This window comes from Castor canadensis, chromosome 17 (assembly GCF_047511655.1).
Source record: "Castor canadensis chromosome 17, mCasCan1.hap1v2, whole genome shotgun sequence".
Taxonomy (NCBI): domain Eukaryota; kingdom Metazoa; phylum Chordata; class Mammalia; order Rodentia; family Castoridae; genus Castor; species Castor canadensis.
In genome coordinates this window covers 43,604,583-43,621,237 of record NC_133402.1, presented here as the reverse complement: position 1 = coordinate 43,621,237, position 16,655 = coordinate 43,604,583, and the positions used below count along the sequence as shown (strand labels likewise).

At 42.5% G+C, this 16,655-nt stretch overlaps 1 long non-coding RNA gene across 1 annotated transcript in view; it reads right to left on the bottom strand.

The window, feature by feature from the left end:
- The window catches only part of LOC141418538 (uncharacterized), a 64,953-nt gene extending 57,323 nt beyond the window's left edge, over positions 1-7,630 (bottom strand). The window contains exons 1-2 of the long non-coding RNA XR_012443167.1: positions 7,336-7,630; positions 5,846-5,926 (exon numbers count right to left, since the gene is read on the bottom strand). This is a non-coding gene — a long non-coding RNA (uncharacterized lncRNA). The remainder of the gene's footprint in view (positions 1-5,845; positions 5,927-7,335) is intronic.
- Between the last annotated feature and the right edge of the window lie 9,025 nt (positions 7,631-16,655).

The following is a 16,655-nucleotide window of genomic DNA, read 5'->3' as shown; positions in this document are numbered from 1 at the left end:
AACCTGGGAGTCAGCAAGGAAGACAGCACCAATTGATCGTGCTGAGTCTTCCTCTGACCTCAGCAAACACTGGTAGTGGGCAGAACTGGTCAGGAAAAGCTCTACCTGGAAGAGACACCCCATCTCCATGGACACCCCCAGAGCGAGCCCCAGTGTCCCTTCTAGTCAATAAGGGAGGACTCTCTTTCTCCATTTCCATTTTCCCAAGCAGAGGGCTAGAAATAGTCAAGTGCAAAACATAGCATAGTGGACAAAGAAAACAGTGTTTCTGTTCATGAAAAATTCAACCTTAATTACACCTCTAGGAGCCAGTGGGAATTATGAAATAGTGTGCAGGAGGTGTGTCTTGTTAGTGATCTGGCCATGGGGTACCTATTTTCCATGCCATTTATAAAATCTTTGATGGACAGAAACTGCTTGCATCAGTCCATAAAATTATAAGACATAGGGATATTATGGTCTTTCTCTGGGATGATTTTCATTTAGTATCTGGTCTTAATGCCTTTCCTCCTGTTTAGTGTGATATTTTAGCAAACACAATTGTCAGCCTAGCCGGGGCTCTCAAAAGCATAACAGATCAACTTAGGCTCAGACACTAGGGATAAATCTTGCTGCCTTGTAAAAGTAATTATTGGTAATATTTTTGGTGAAGAAATGGTATCATATTTTATTTCTGACTCTCAGTTGGGAAATGGCAGCTCCTGATTTCAATCACATGGGTGGATTGTCATGCAGAAGGTCATGGTTTAGACCCCTCTGAGATGGAGACAGTTTAAAAATAAGTTTTCTAATGACTAATGCAGAACCAGCTCCACCTAGCCAATGTGGCAGCCAGCTTCCCAAGAGCAAGAAGTCAGTGAGGTGAAAGGGGAAAAGTGAAAAGAGAAAAACAGCTACTCCTTTTGTCACAGGACAGAGAATATATAAGCGAAGGTCACTGACCTGAGGCTAAGTTCAGAAACTCCACCTTATTTATTTGGATTGGTCCATACAAAACTCTTGATTTTCTATGGCTTGTGACCTACAAACTGGTTATTTGAAATGATCCAATCTAATGCTTTAGGACCATGATGGCTGTACCCTAGAACTTCCTGTAATCTACAACTGCCTTAACTCTTAAAGCTTTAAATTAAGTAACTTCAGCCTCCTGTCCTTTCAAACCTTTCCCTTCCTAATTTCTCTCACAAATCCATGTCTATAGCCTAACTAGTTTGCAGGTGTTCAGGCCCAAACAGCCAAGAGTCCCCTACAAAGAACTCCTACAGATGCTTCAGTATGAGAGCTTTAAAAATCTATCCACTAATTCTCTGAATTTCCATTACAAGGTGGAATCTAATAACATATTTGAGTTGAACTGGATTTAGTAGCTCATTTCTGATGAAGAGAATAGAGCGAAAGTGTGTGACTTCTGAGACTAGATCCTAAAAGGGCATTAGGTTTGAGACTTTCTATGTCTCTCTGTCTCTCTCTGTCTCTCTCTCTCTCTGTCTCTCTCTCTCTCTCTCTCACACACACACACACACACACACATATCACTTACTCTAGGGGAATTCAGCTACCATGTTGTGAGCAACCCTATGGAGAGGTCCACATGTAGGGAACTGAGTCCTTCGCCAACGGTCATGTGAAGCAACCATCTTGAAATTGGAAAGTGGATCCTCCAGTTCCAGTCCACCCTTCAGAGCATTGCATCCCTGGCCAATATCCTGCCTACAGTCACAAGAGAGACTTTAGACCTGGATGAGAATTTCCCAAACTCCTGATGCACAGACAATATGGGACACTGTTTGTTGCTGTAAGCCAGTAGGTTTCATGATAATTTGTTCTGCAGCAATTGGTAACTAATACACTCAAGAACAAGAAGCCTATCACTGCCTCTGTCTTCACGTGCACTTCCTTCCTGCACCTCTGTGGCTCTGTGTCCCTTCCTCTTATAAAATACCAGTCGCTGGATGATTTTATCTCAAGATTCTGAACTAATTACATCTGCAAAGACCCTACTTCCAAATAAGGTTACATTTTGAAGTTCCTAGGAGACCTCGATTGGTGGTGGTGATGGGGGGGGGGACACTATTCAACCTGCTACAACCTCCTCCTGCCTCTATGTTCCACCCAGTAAGTGACACTCCCCCAGTCCAGTCAGTCACTGTAGGAATTCAGAGATGTTTTAGATCCTTCAATTTACTCACCATGTCCATGCAATGGTCACTAGGTTTCACAGACTCCATCTGGACACCTTTATCTATCCCATCTTGTCTGTTCTTTTGATCACTGCCTCGGTTTAGGCTCTCACTGCCTCATAGCTGGATCCCTGTAATTGTCTCCCGAATGACCTTGACTTCCATCTCACTCTAGCCCCTGCATCTAGAGTGGTTTCTCTAAAGTTCATCATCTCACTCTCTCCCTGCAACCTGCAATGGAATGACCTTTTGTTTCCCCAGGAAGCTTTTGGATTGATTCCAAAATTCATCATGGTCTAGACTTCGGTACCTCACCTCCTGCCAAGTGTTACCAAATCTGCTTTCAGATGTCAGAGCAGCAAAGCCGTTTCATGCTCCTTACATTAGCACATGCTGTTCTTTCTGTCTAAAATGCCCCCTGCCTTTCTCCTTTCCCACCATTATCTAGATACACCTATAAAACATCCATTTAAGGGCCATCTCCTCCTAGAAGTCTCTGCATCCCTGGAGAAACTCGGATGCTTCCCTATATTCTCCAATTGCCATCCCTCCCACCCCGCCCATGCAAGGTGTAATTCTGGATCTGTCCCTAAGCTTACGAGGTGCATTTGTGAAGTTTCAGTCCTGCTCCTTTTATTCCCAGTCCCTGGCACAGTTGCTGCACACAATAGGAGAACAGTAAATGCTGCTCCCTAATAAATGAATGAGCAAGTAGTCAGGGAAGGCAACATTTATGGTATGATTTTAAAGAAAAGGTCTTCTTCTATGACAGCCAGTTTTGTCTTTTTATTTATTTAGCATTTAGAATTCCAGATCAACACTGACTGACACATGCTCAGCTTCGCTCACCAGCTCCATTCATAGAAGCAACAGAACCATGCTTACACTGGACAACACAAAGGGGTATTCTCCATGGATGAGAAACAGAGAAATAACTAAAATTTAGAAGGTAAAGGGAACTGTGACATGAGTTTGGGAGTTTTATAAACTCAGAGATTATTGAATATTTGATGTGTTTTGATGACGTCTGTCATCATTATTCTTTTGGATGTTCAGATCGCTTTGTGGCTGATGAGATTTGGCCATCTTTTTAGTGGCTTAGACCATGGGCTGCTTTTCTAGTCATCCTCAACTCCTTGGCAATGTCACTGGGTCCTGTCAGGACCACCATCATCCTACTGATGACTCCAGTGCTTACACTTCCATCAGCACAGACCTCTTTCAGCCTCAAATTCTCATCAGTTTCCTGCCAGACATCTCCCCATATATGACTGATGTACATCTTTTTAAATTTTTATTATTATTTTTGTTTTGTTTTGTTTTGCTGAGACACAGTCTCGCCCAGACTGGCTGAGAACTGCCTGTGGAGCTCATACTGATCTCAAACTCCTGATCCTCTTGCCTCAGCCTCTGGAATGCTGGGATTCCAGATGTGTGCCACCTCAACCAGCTTGATAGAAATTTTAATCCAAAGCTCTCATCTCCCCATCTCACAGAGATAAATGGAAACTTCGACTTTCCAGTTCTTCAGGCCAAAATTCTTAGATGCATCCTGACTCTCTTTTCCTCACACCCTACATTAAAGCAGTCAGTAAATTCTATTGTATCTACTTTCATTTCATGTCTGATCTCTTTCCTCATTCTCATGGTCCATCTAAGCTAGCATCAAAACTCTGGTACGGATTTGTGGGATTCCCTCTGAGCCTACAAACTCTCTCCTGCTTTTACCCTTGCCACTGGATGGATCTTTTGAAGAATGTGTCAGATAATGCCCATCTTCTCTTGAAATCTCTGATGGCCCCCTCCTCACTCAGAAACCACCATAGGCATCAGGCACACAGCCCTGCCCTCTTTTACCATGTGAGAAGTGGTAAGAACAACGGGCTTGCTTTCTGTGAAACCACAAGTTCCCTCAAGAGATGTTTCCAGGAATACAGATGTCTACAGTAGATGGTTCAACTAGTCCTGGTTGGATTCAGACTCACAGTGTACCTGGGCTCCCCAAGGAACAAGAACTAGGTACCTTGAGAGTTAGACAGACATGGCTCTTGTTCTGACTCTGCCATGCCCTGGCTGAACACTTGAACATTTTGATTTCCTCAGCTGTCAAGTGGGGCTAAAAAGAGCACCAAGTTCAGAGTATTTTCATGTTGATTAAAGGAGATATTGAGTGCAAAGCACCAAACCCAGAGCCTGGTACAAGGTTATCATTTAATAATTAGCAGCAATTATTGTCATGATTGTTAATATTAGATTGGTTTGTGACACAGCTGAGAGAAGACTCTTTACCTTGAGGGGATCTTCTCCCAAAAAACATGCTACTCAAATTAGAGACAAGAGGGTGCTGTCAGGCCTCTGTTTTGGAAAAGGCGGGGGTGTCTAGTCTCCCAGCAGATGGCAGGCCTCTGTGTCCTCTGGGGGACTTCTAAGTTCCATGCCTGGGGTTCCCGCAGGTGCATCTCTGAGTAGAAACAACGAACCAAGCTGAAGTGGACATCTGCCACATGTCCCCTTGGGATTTTCCAAATGGAATGTCCACAGCCTTGATGGAAAATGCCCAGAAAAGAGGACGTGCTGGTAGAAGAAGGGGGAACCAAGAGCTTGAAAGACCAGCAGAAGGAACTACAAACATGCCCAAGGGAATGTTCCAGGATGCCAGCCTTGGGTGAGAACAGCTGAAGAAAGAAGTGATATTGGAATCACGAGAAGGTCACCCAACAGGCCAAGGCAGTAGCCCAGCATATCAGGAAGAGAGGTCAAGAAGGATAAAAGAAGGCTGAGAGGGAAAGGCTGGGCTAGGCAGAGCTCAAAAGTCACAGGGTCTTTGTACCTACCTCCCTGGGGATTATGAAAGTGAGCATTATCCAGTGACCCATAAAGATGGCCACAAAGGATGAGCTGTGTCAGAGCAGATGGACTGGAATGTCTCCCAAGCAGAGCAGGTAATAAAAGCAGGTCTATAGAAGGATTGCACTAATGACCGCCAAGAACGAGGGCAGGCTGAGCTCCTGTGAAAGGGGCCTGGGCCAGTTTCCTGAATGCTCTTGCTGACAGGTGCTCATTAGTGATGCAAAAGGACCAGAATTCACAGGAAGGAGGACCAAATCCCCCTACCACACACACACACACACACACACACACACACACACACACACTTCCAACTTCCCCCCGCCCCGTTCTTTCTTTTTTACTTTGTATCTCCCCCACATCTTGGAAAAATACTATTCAGATGGTATTGGGATTGTACCAATGACCTTGAGCAAGGGGCGCAAAACCATGGATGACAACCTATCATGAATTTTGATTGAAGTTGAAAACGATTACCTAAACCAAAACCACAAGCTCATGCAGTCATCTTTCCCCTGTCTTATAAAAATCTGGACCCTGCTCCAATCTTTGGATTGCTTGACTTTTACATACTCTCTGATGAGTATCAGATGAATAAAGTCTTCAATCTCTATTTCAGTCCCCTAAATACCTTTCCTATGGTGTGCAATTCTCAGAAAAATGACCAGGATATTATCTGGTTTGTCTGCTGCTACAGTCATCTTTTGTATCTAGTGGCAGTTGACCCGGGAGAAGGATGAGTTGGCAGGATCAGGCTCTTTCTAACATGGTACTTTTTAAAAAAAATTTTTAATTTTATTGTTTTTACATTTACTCACATGTATATACATTGTTCGTGCCACCTCTCCTCTCCCTCCACCTACTTCTGGGCAGAACCTGCTTTGCCCTCTTCTCCAATTCTGTTGAAGAGAAAACATAAGAGATAATAAGAAAGACATAGCATTTTTGCTAGTTTGAGATAAAGATAGCTATATAGAGAGATTCCTAGCATTGCTTCCATGCACACATGTGTATTACAACCAACATTGGTTCATCTCTACCAGACCTCTTTACTACTTCCTGGTCCCCTTCCCATAGTGGCCTCTGCCAGTTTAAGATTACTATATTCGCTCTTCTACAGTGAGCACATCAACCACATTCAAGTTTTAGGTTTCCTTTCCTTTCCCTATTCTTCCTGTGTGTGTTCTCCCCTCAGTGTGTGACCCATGTCCAATAATATTACTGCATTTGTTTTAGATCTATTGTCCACATATGAGGGAGAACACGAGATTTTTTGGCCTTCAGAGCCTGGCTAACTTCACTTAAGGTGATGTTCTCCAGTTCCATCCATTTACCTACAAATGACAAAATTTCATTCTTCTTTGTGACTGAATAAAATTCCATTGTGTATGTACCACATTTTCTTAATCCATTCGTCAGTAGTGGGGTATCTTGGCTGCTTCCATAGCTCGGCTATTGTGAATAGTGCTGGGTGTGCAGGTGCCTTTGTAATAACCTGAGTCACATTCCTTTGGGTATATCCCTAGGAGTGGGATTGCTTCTATCATGGCATTGAACTTTGTCTAATGAAACTTTATTGAGAACATTGCTGTATAGGACTGTGTGAGTGAGATGGACCCCATGGTGAGCTGGTGATCTTTTTGCCCTCTCTTAGAATCCATCTGCAAAGAAAGGAGGTAGGGTGGAATAGGAGAAGGAAATTTCAGTGTGCTCGGGTGAGTGCTGAGTGTGCATTTCAGCTCACGAACCAAGGACTTCTAGAACTAGAACTTGCTTTGTGGTTCATGACTCCACTTCATTACTCAGGTTGCTCTTCTGCGGGGCTACAGGAAAAGCAACACAAGCTCTTCCTTGGACCCACACACAATCTTGCCAAGGCATTGGGTAGGGGAAAGCTATTTGGTCCTTAGTCATCAGCACACACAGGAGTCACAATGATATCTGTCATTCTGTCCTCCTAACTTCAGGCTGGGCAGCTCTCAACTGTACCTGTGCTGGTAGCCTTTCTTGGGTGTGACCCCTCTTTGGAGACTTGTCCCCAGTGCTGCCAGGAAACTGGAAAATTCTTCTCCACTCCGGGGATCATGGTCTCATTTTCCTCTTCTTCCCCACTCAAGGAAGTCTATTAGTGGTCTAGAGGAAATCCTTCTCCTTTCATGTTTCAACTATGACTAGCCTCAGGAATTTGCTTCCTTTAAGTGCAAACTCAAAGCCAGCAAGACTTCTAGGGCAGGTCTACATTTTGACTTACACATGCTCCCCTGAAGCCAGAAATTACAAATAAAGGGGGAAAAAAGAACATACTTACATGTTTCTTTCAGGTTTTACATGCCTTCTGTGTCTGTCCCAGTCTGAGGCTGGCAGCCTGGGGTTTGGAGTTTACTGAATGGCTATTGCCCCCTGGAGCTGAGAGTAGGGTCAGTCAATACCTAATGGCGTGGATAGCAACAGGGACAGGTCCTCTTCCAAAGTGAGCCTTACTATACAAAGTGGGGAGAGAATAAAAGCAGCAGTGACTACTTGGAAGTCTCCTGTGACCTTTTGCTGTCCTGTCACACTCAGATCACTGCCCTCTCTGCTACAGAGCATATTGACTCAATGGTTGGCTTCACGTCTGCCTCCCTCTCTAGACAAGGGGCTCCTGAGCTGAGGACTTGCATTCATTCACCTCTGCCCCAGAAGCCCCTGAGAGGCAGAGACTGAGTGAAGAGACATTGAGGGAGTAACTCCTTGGAACATGGCAGACTCTCTGTCCATGCCACAGGTGCAGACCTGCCCACCATGGCTGACTGAGGCCTGCATATAGAAATGGCAGATAGCACCAACCTGTGCTGCTTGACAAAATCAATGAGTTGGAGGCATGAGCCAAAGCAAAACACAGAAAATAATGCTCAAAAATATAGGCCATGGACTGGAATGGCAGAATCCAGCTGAGATGGAGGCAAAGTGGCCAAAGAGAAGCACATTTGAGGGACATGTAGAAGTTGTAGGTGACTCAACATTCCCTGTGAGTTAACAGTAGTACCTGACCTGCAAATAACAATCACAATGAAATCAAGTAATCTGAGACACAGCCACATCAGAAGTATGTCATCTCAAACAAAGGAGGTGGCAGTCCTCTTCTGTCCCTCACCAATCCCAGATCAGCTTTTTCCAGGACTGCAGTGACCAGCTTCCTGTACCATGTCTGCGGAAACACAGGAACCAATGAGAAGACTTCCAGACAAAACTAACTGTTAGGTCGACACTGATGGGAAGGCCAAATTGGAGCCAAATAACAAAGCAAACAGGCTTTAAGCAGGCTTTATTGAGAGCGCGCTCTCGGGCGAGGTTCACCGTCCCCAAAGAGCAGCCCAGTTTTTATATCCTGGGTGAAATCAAGAGCTTAAGGTATTATGGGGCATCGGGATAGGTCGAGGTTTGGTGGGGAGGAGCTGGGGTAATATGGGTCAGGACCCATTGCCTGCCAGCAGGAGTTGCCATGGTAATCGTGAAGGGAAGGAGGGGATGGAGTGGAAAGTGAGCAGAGAGTCCCTGATCACCATGGGGTGGCTGCCCACCAGCCAAACACTAACCAGGAAGATGTCACAACTGGAAGCCTCGTTTTTCTAACACATGGCACTAGGCCTACTGGGTGAGTCTCTATGTGGGAAAAAATTAATATTCATAAAATTAACTCATGCAATACACAAAAATCAAGCAGACATCAGGCACAACTTACTGATTTTCTACTAGGTAACAAACTTACAGCAACAAAACTACTTTTGTCCTGTTTTAAACTAGCTTCAGAACCAATTTGGTTTTATGCTAATAGTTATTCTGTCTGCTGTACACCAGCAGGTTACTTGAGCACAGTGATTATTCTGAATGGTCTTAAGAGGAAGTCAGTCCAGGGAGGACAAGGGGACTTACTCCCAGCAGAGGAAGCAGCCCATGCTGCAGGTGAGCTCCCGGCTCATTCCTGCACCTGCAACTGACTCACACCTGAAGGGAGGCAGCAGGTAGGGGCTGTACCTAAGGCTGCAGTGGGAGCAAGGGCCCAGCCATGGCAAGGACCTCAGAACAAGAGCCAGGAAGAACTTAGAAAAAGGGGGGACATGGAGCAGTTAGGGCTGGGTGGCAAGTTTCTTCTACATTACTCAACAACTAAAGAGTCATAACTTAGGACATTTCAAAATATGAAAAAAATGGCCTCCTGTGAAGCGATATCACCTCCCAACATAATATTTGACCACAATGACTTTGAAGTTGTAAATAGAGTCAGTGGGCCAGGGCCCCTCTGAAGAGAGAGGCAAGAAGAGCCAACACTGTTGCCAGTGGTAGGTGAAGACGGCCAGAGATGGCGCCCAGGAACTGGTAAACCCAATCTTTATTGCCTCTAACCCATTAAAATCTTCATTTCAGACATGAAAAGACTTGAATTTATAAAACAATACCATTGCAGAATTGAACACAGTACTAATTAGATATAATAACAATTAGTGTTTGTAAAATGTTGTATCCAGAAAAGTGGTGGCTAACAGAATGGGGTGATTAACCCATCTACTGAATTCTACTTTTTTCATCATCAAGCCGGTAGAGTGCTAGGCAAGTGGGAGAAATATTGGTTAACGCAAAAATATTAGAACTAACAAAACATGTATGCAAATCCGTAAATAAATTAGAGAACTTTTTTTTGTCAGTACTGGGGTTTGAACTCAGGGCTTTGCACTTGCTTGGCAGGTGCTCTACCCCTTGAGCCAAGCCTCCAGCACTTGTTAAATAAATTATTTGGGAAACTCAGTACCCATATTTTTACAATGCAGTGGAGTTTCTGTTGGGTCCTGAGAAGGGACCTACAGGTCTTGGTGCCAGGCACAGGGACAGCATCCATAAAAACATAATGATTGAATGAGGGAATGGAGACGTTGTTCAGTGAACAGAAGTAAACAGGACATAGAACATAATTCCATTCTTGTTTAAAAAGGAGTATACACTTTCAGATATGTTTATTTTTCATATCTGGATGTTCACATGCCAAACTATGACAAGAATGACTTCTGACAAAGTGGACTGGGGAGGCTGGGGAAGACTTCCACTTCAGAGAAAAATGAATTGAGTTCTAGAAGAATATGGTATATGAAATGACACAGGTGAGACATGAAACTTCACATCAGTACAACCCACTTTTATCAGACGTACAGCTTGTATATTCATTTTTAAAAGTAAAAGTAGATACAGAAGCTGAAAGTTGTCCTCTTTAAATGGGTTATGATTGGTTGTTCTTTTCTTTGATGCTTTTTTGTATTTTCCAAAATGTCTGCAAATAGGCATCCATTGTTTTGATCATATATAAACCTGTGGGGAGTGGATTATGAGAAGCCTATGAGAACTTGACATAAGCACAGCTGTGCCCAGTAATTGACAGGCTGAGTTTGGTATGGCCCCAGCTGCAGAAGAGTGCAAGGGCAAAATGCGGCACAGCTGCTTTTCCTAAGTTGTCTACATTCAGAAAAGTAGTTCAGTTAGGTCAGGAGAAACAGAGCTCAAGAAAGCTCTCGCAATATACCCACATCTATTTATTTATTATTTATTTTTGGTGGTACTGGAGATTGAACTCAGGGCCTCATGCTTGCTAGGCAGGCACTCTGCCACTTGAGCCATGCCTCCAGTGCTTTTTGATTTGGTTATTTTTGAAATAGGGTCTTGCTTTATGCCCAGCTGGCTGGGAGGACAGTCCTATTTAAGCTTCTTGTGTAGCTGGCATGGCAATGCACACTCCACCACCCAGCTATTGGTTGAGATGGGGTCTTGCTAACTTTTTTACCTGGGCTAGCCTAGAACTGTGGTCCTCCCAAGTAGTTAGGATTAGAGGCATGAGCCACTGGCACCCAGCCACTCCACACTTTCTTAATCCAGGCTTTGAGCACATGAGCTCACATGCATTTCCTGTGCGTGTCAATCCCTGTCTGCAGCCATGGTGAGTTCTAGCTCACACAGTGTTGTGTTGCCAGTAGACTAAGGTATTAGTTAGCTTCAAAACAATATCAGACAAATGTCACAAAACTTGAGTTCTGTGTGTGTGCTCATGAAAAGATGGTGCCTGTCCCAGAAAACAGTGTGATAGGATCAAAACCAAGTCCAAATATCATCACTAATGGTGAAGAGGGAGCCTCTTCAGACAGCTTTGCAGCCAGTGGATTGGAGCAAACAGACAAGAGAGGAAGGTAGACAAAGGCACATGCCACATGTCAGTTTGTGAACAAAAGGAGGCAATATTTTGGGACACCCCAAAATAAAAGGTCACTTTGGAGGGGTAAGTTCTGATATCATATGATTGACAAACAAGTCCTCAACAACAAGAATAAATCATAAGGGACAAAAGTTCAAACCTCCTCTTTAGCATGTCCCACTCCAGTGACTTCTGCAGTGTCTGGGAGGAAAGAATTGTGACCTGAAAACTGCACCCAACAATTCTGTCTTTCATAAGAAGAAAATCCAAGTGGAGTGGCTCAAGTGGTATCAAGCGTAGGACACTGAGTTCAAACCCCGGTACTGAAAAAAATTAACAGTAATGAAAAAAAATGAGAGATATTCTCTTTAAAGCTCAAACGCAACAGATAGGATAGAGAGCTCTAGCACCCAAGTTTGAGTAAACAGGAGCCATCCTAGAAGGTCAGAGAACCCTTCCCACCGCTTTTCTAAAGACTAGTGTTTGAGTCACGGGACTGAGGTAGCACTCCTAGCACACAGTGAAGCTATGAAGGAATAAAAAAAAACTTTTATGCAGCGAGATCTTTTTTAATGTGTATATGTGTACATTTCAATCTAGCAATTTCACTAGCAAGAAGATACCAAGTACTAAGCAAAGGTTTATTTATAAGGATACTAGTTATCATAAAAACAAATCACAAATATCCAAATATGAAGGATCAGTTCAGCAAATTACAGTATATTTATCTATATGTAATAGTCATGCAGCCCACTTGGTATTTCTGGTTGGTTCTCCATCTTTGAGGTTTGCATTAAGCCCATTTTAGTTGGCTGGGGTCATGTAAACTATTCTAGCCAACAAATTGTCAGCAAAGTAACATGCATCCACTCCAATATGAGTGTTTAATGACTAGTGCTAGACCCTCCAGACTCTGTGGTCACTCTTCCACAGTGAAGGACAGACTGCAGGAGGTCCCAAAAGGTGATAATTGCCCAAGGAGACTCTTCTTCCCAGGAGACCTGAGAGACATCTCCACCCTCAGGCAATACAAAAAAAGAGCTATAAAAACCCGATTTCCAAACTGACCCATGGGACCACCAGTTTCTGGGTTTTACTGCATGCCCCCATGCAGCCCTCCCCTTCCCTTCTCTACAAATAAAATCTTTCCGACCTCTGCTGCTGGAGTCTGCCTCTGCTTTCAATCTCAGAGCAGATCCAAGAATCCTGAACACCTGAAAATTCTTGCATATCTTCTGTACATCAACAGAAGCCAGCAATGTTTTAGATTTAGTTGCTCCATAATCCTAGGTCTGGAAATAATCTAACAATGACATAAAGCAGCAGAATTTATACCTGTAACCTGAGTGCGAAAGAAGCTGTGAGATTTGGGCAGTTTAGCCTGGTTTATCCTGACTAATAATGAAGGAAATATGATGCCACCACTCAATGGTATTTGTTACATTAAAAAAAAACAGTTACAAAACATTATATACAATTTGAATCAGTTTTACATATTAAAAGTAGAGATACTGAAGAACATTCTCCATCTTCTTTCTACTATAGCTCTCAAAACAATTTCTGAAAAGAGAGAGGGAATCTTGTGTTATATATAAAAAAGGAATGAGACAAAATTGCCATCTACTTCAAAATTTCTCAGAAGTCATATTTTAAAATATTTTAGGTCTGTCATCTTATTTTCACAGCAGTGTTTCTCTATGCCTTTTTTCAAAATGTCTACAATGAATATGCATTATTAATATAATGGGGGTAAGTTATATCAAAAATTACTTAAGAGACTAGCTACAGTGGCTCACAGCTATAATCACAGCTACCTGGGGTAGAAGGTTAGAGATAAGAGAATCGGTTTGAGGCCAGCCCAGGCAAAACAGTTAGCAAGACTTTATTTCTAAGAACAGACTGGGCATGGTGGTTCATTTCTATAATCTGAGCTATACAGGACTGTGTTCCAAGGCCAGCCCCAGACAAAAATTGGGAGACCTTATCTGAAAAATAGCTAAAACCAAAAAGGCCTGAATGTGAGACTCAAGTGGTAGAGTGCTTGCTGTGTTCAAAACCCAGTACTGAAAAAAAAAAAAATACTTGGGATAGACAAAGACCTCTACATTTAAAAATGACTCCCTAATTCTAGTTTATACTAAATTTTAAGAGCTACTCTTCTAAATCTATTCTTTAAAATAAAACTCTTCTTTTCCAAATTTCAACTAGAGTGATCAAAGAAACAGAACTGAAAGAACACTGGCCCAGTGCCAGACCATTTGGGACGATCTCCAAATGTGAAATGTGATCACATTCAGAGGTGGGCTGAGTGCTGTGTGATCTATCCCAAGCAAAGAAAGCCCTTTGGGGGGAAACCCAGGGACCCACTGGCCAGTGGATGTCCACAGACCCCTGGACCCCCAGTCCAGGAGATGGAGGGGTGCAGGTGTGGGCTGCTTCCATGAGGTCAGCTGCTAACAATACCTTTATCATTTTAAGGAAGATCATTCTATTTTTAGTTTGTCTATTTTTCTTCTTGAAATGAGTTGATTTTCATCAAAATTTTCTCTCAGCGTCTATTGATTTTTTTTTTTCTTTTTTTGGCAGCACTGGGGTTTGAACTCAGGGCCTCATTCTTGCTGGGCAGGTGCTCTACCACTCAAGCCACTCCACCAGCCCTCTCCACAGCTACTGAAGTGTACTTTTACAGTGTTCTTCCTTAACATGTAAATAGTGTGGCTTTACTTTAAAATTTTTCTAAAGTTGAATAATGCTCACATAACTGTAGGAATTCTGTTTTTGATTTATAATTTGAGTTTGCCTTTCTTTCCCCAGAATTATCATGTTTATAAAGTGAATTAAGTGTACAGCTCTCTTTCTTTGTTTCTCCTTTTTTTCCGATTTAGGTATGCTAGACTTGCAATATTAAAACGATTTCCATATTTTTAATTGATTATGTAAAATAAGAATTTTACGTAACATGGGGAATTTTTAATTCCTTATAAGTCTGGAGAATTTGCCAAGAGACTTAACTGGGCATGGCAACATTTTGTATTTTAGACTACCTTTCCAGCCTGGCAGAGTGGCTCAAGTGGTCAGAGTGCCTGCCTAGCAAAGCCCAATGTATTCACAAAAAAAAAAAGAAAAATGAAAAACAGATAGACTACCTTTCTGATATCATTGATGTTTACTGTCTCTTTAAATTTCCTGTTTCTTTTGTCTATTGGATCATTTGATTCCTAGAAAATCATGTAGGTTTTTTCCCTCTGACTTTCAAATTTATCTTTCCCTTTAAATAATATTCTCCTCAACTTAAAAAAATTCTACTGAACTTGCAGCCACTGGTCATTACTAAAGTTGTTGGTGTCTTCTGTCATCTGATCTTAATTGAACTTATCACTCTACCTTCTTTGTGTCCCCAACCCTTCCAAAAAGTAAAAAAAAGTACTCCTATGGGTTCCAATGCTCCATGTCATTGGTTTCTTCTTCCATATTTATTATGTCCAAAATGTTGTGTGCCAGTGTCAAGGGTTCTTGCCTTCACAGGCCAGTGAACTGGCTTGTGAGGCAGCTGATTGACTTGTGAGGCAAGGCTGGTACACAAAGTAGGATTTATTAGAGAAAGGAAAGATTACAGTTAGAGCAGTGCAGTGGAGCCTGGAAACTGGTGGCTCCCAGCTGAGGTGAGGGCTGGGGCTTTTTATGGATGCTTTAACTCTGGGTTAGGGTAAGGGTTAGGTGGGTTTTTTCCATTGGCTGTGGATTTGCGCACAAGCTCTTTTTAATGAGCTGGTCTGTTTGCCCCTTATTGGGGGGGAAACAACTTGAGAGCATCCTATCTATCAGCCCCATGCAGATCTATGAGATCCTGTGTCTCCTCCTCAGGGTGCAGAGCTCACAGTGCTCTCCATGGGGAATGAGATACTCACTCACTCATTTGTCCTTTAGGTCTCCAGAACCAACAATACTTTAAAGGATTACTTTAGTCCTCTTTTATTTTAGCATCTTGAGTTGAAAACTCAGTTCATTTGTTTTAAAAATATCACATTTTCTAGTAAGTGTATTTAAGGGTATTTTTTTATATGACATTGGCTGCATCCTACAGATTTGTATATATTGTGTGTCTTGTCATTTGTTTCTAATTAGTTCATAAGTTCAGTTTGATTTTTCTCCTCTGTAGTTCAAGTCTTTTGGAAGGACTATTTTTATCCAAATTGAATGAAGGGTTTGGGTAGGGGTAAATTTAGTTTTCCTTTTTTGCCATCATTTGTTGATTACTAAGTTCTCTCTCTCTCTCTCTCTCTCTCTCTCTCTCTCTCTCTCTCTCTCTCTCTCTCTCTCTCCCTCCCTCCTCCCTCTCTCTCCTATTTCAATTATTTAGAAAGAATGTTTTTTCTTTGATGTTGAGTACAGAGTTCTTTATAGAGCTGTTCTATCAAGCTTGATTACTGCTATTCAAATCCTTAAAGCCTTACTTATTATTTGCCTATTGAAATCTGATGGAGATAAGTTAATCTCTGTAGCTATTGTAAAGCAAATCACCTTCAAACCCAAGGGCTTAAAAGAACAATCAGTTATTATCACCACTTTATCTGTGGTCAGCTGGGTTTGTGTTGGTCTATGATGGGCTTGGCCGAGAGCCTGTGCTCCTGGCCATGCCAGGACCAATAGAGTGGCTCTGGTCCTTACTACAGATGTGTAAGTCAGCTGGGGTGACCATGGGCAGTGCTGGTGCCCCTGAGGAGTCTGTGGGATAGCTGGAAGATCTCTACTCCACAGAACAACAGAGAATAACACAATCCTTGCCAAAACAACTGTTCTCCTAAGAATCAGTAGTACACTGCACCTATGTCAAGAATTCTGCCCTATCTAGGTTCATATCTGTCCTGATCTGGATCTTGTTAGGTAACAGTTAGCCATGGGTGATGGATGAGGTAAGGTAGATAGCTAGATAGCTAGATAAGAAACTGGGAAATTACGTTATTTTTAATAAATATGAAAAGGGCCAGACTCAGACATTGAAACAAAACAGTAAAAACAACAACAACAAAAAACCAAAACAGAGTAGCTAGCCTCTTCCCACCTCCTTTTAGATGCTAAGTTACAAGAACAGAGAGACAGAAAGAGACTATCTGCATCTGCCTTTCTCTTTAAGATGTTAAACTGTAGGGAGTCTTGAATATGTGGAGGGGCAAAATGAATGAAAGGCTTTTCTGGCAAAGCAGACATTGTCCCTGTGTTCTGGGTAGTCCTAGTAACATCTCCCTGTTTTGGTACCTGTTTTTGCCACTCAGATCTATTATCTAATGATTAGGGTTTCCAGACATGACCATGTATTCCAACTGGGAAAATATAAGACTGAGAGATGAGGACCACCATTTTGATTCTTTACTCCCCATTTCCTGTATGGGAGCAGGAAATGTTTTTCTCTTTTTCCT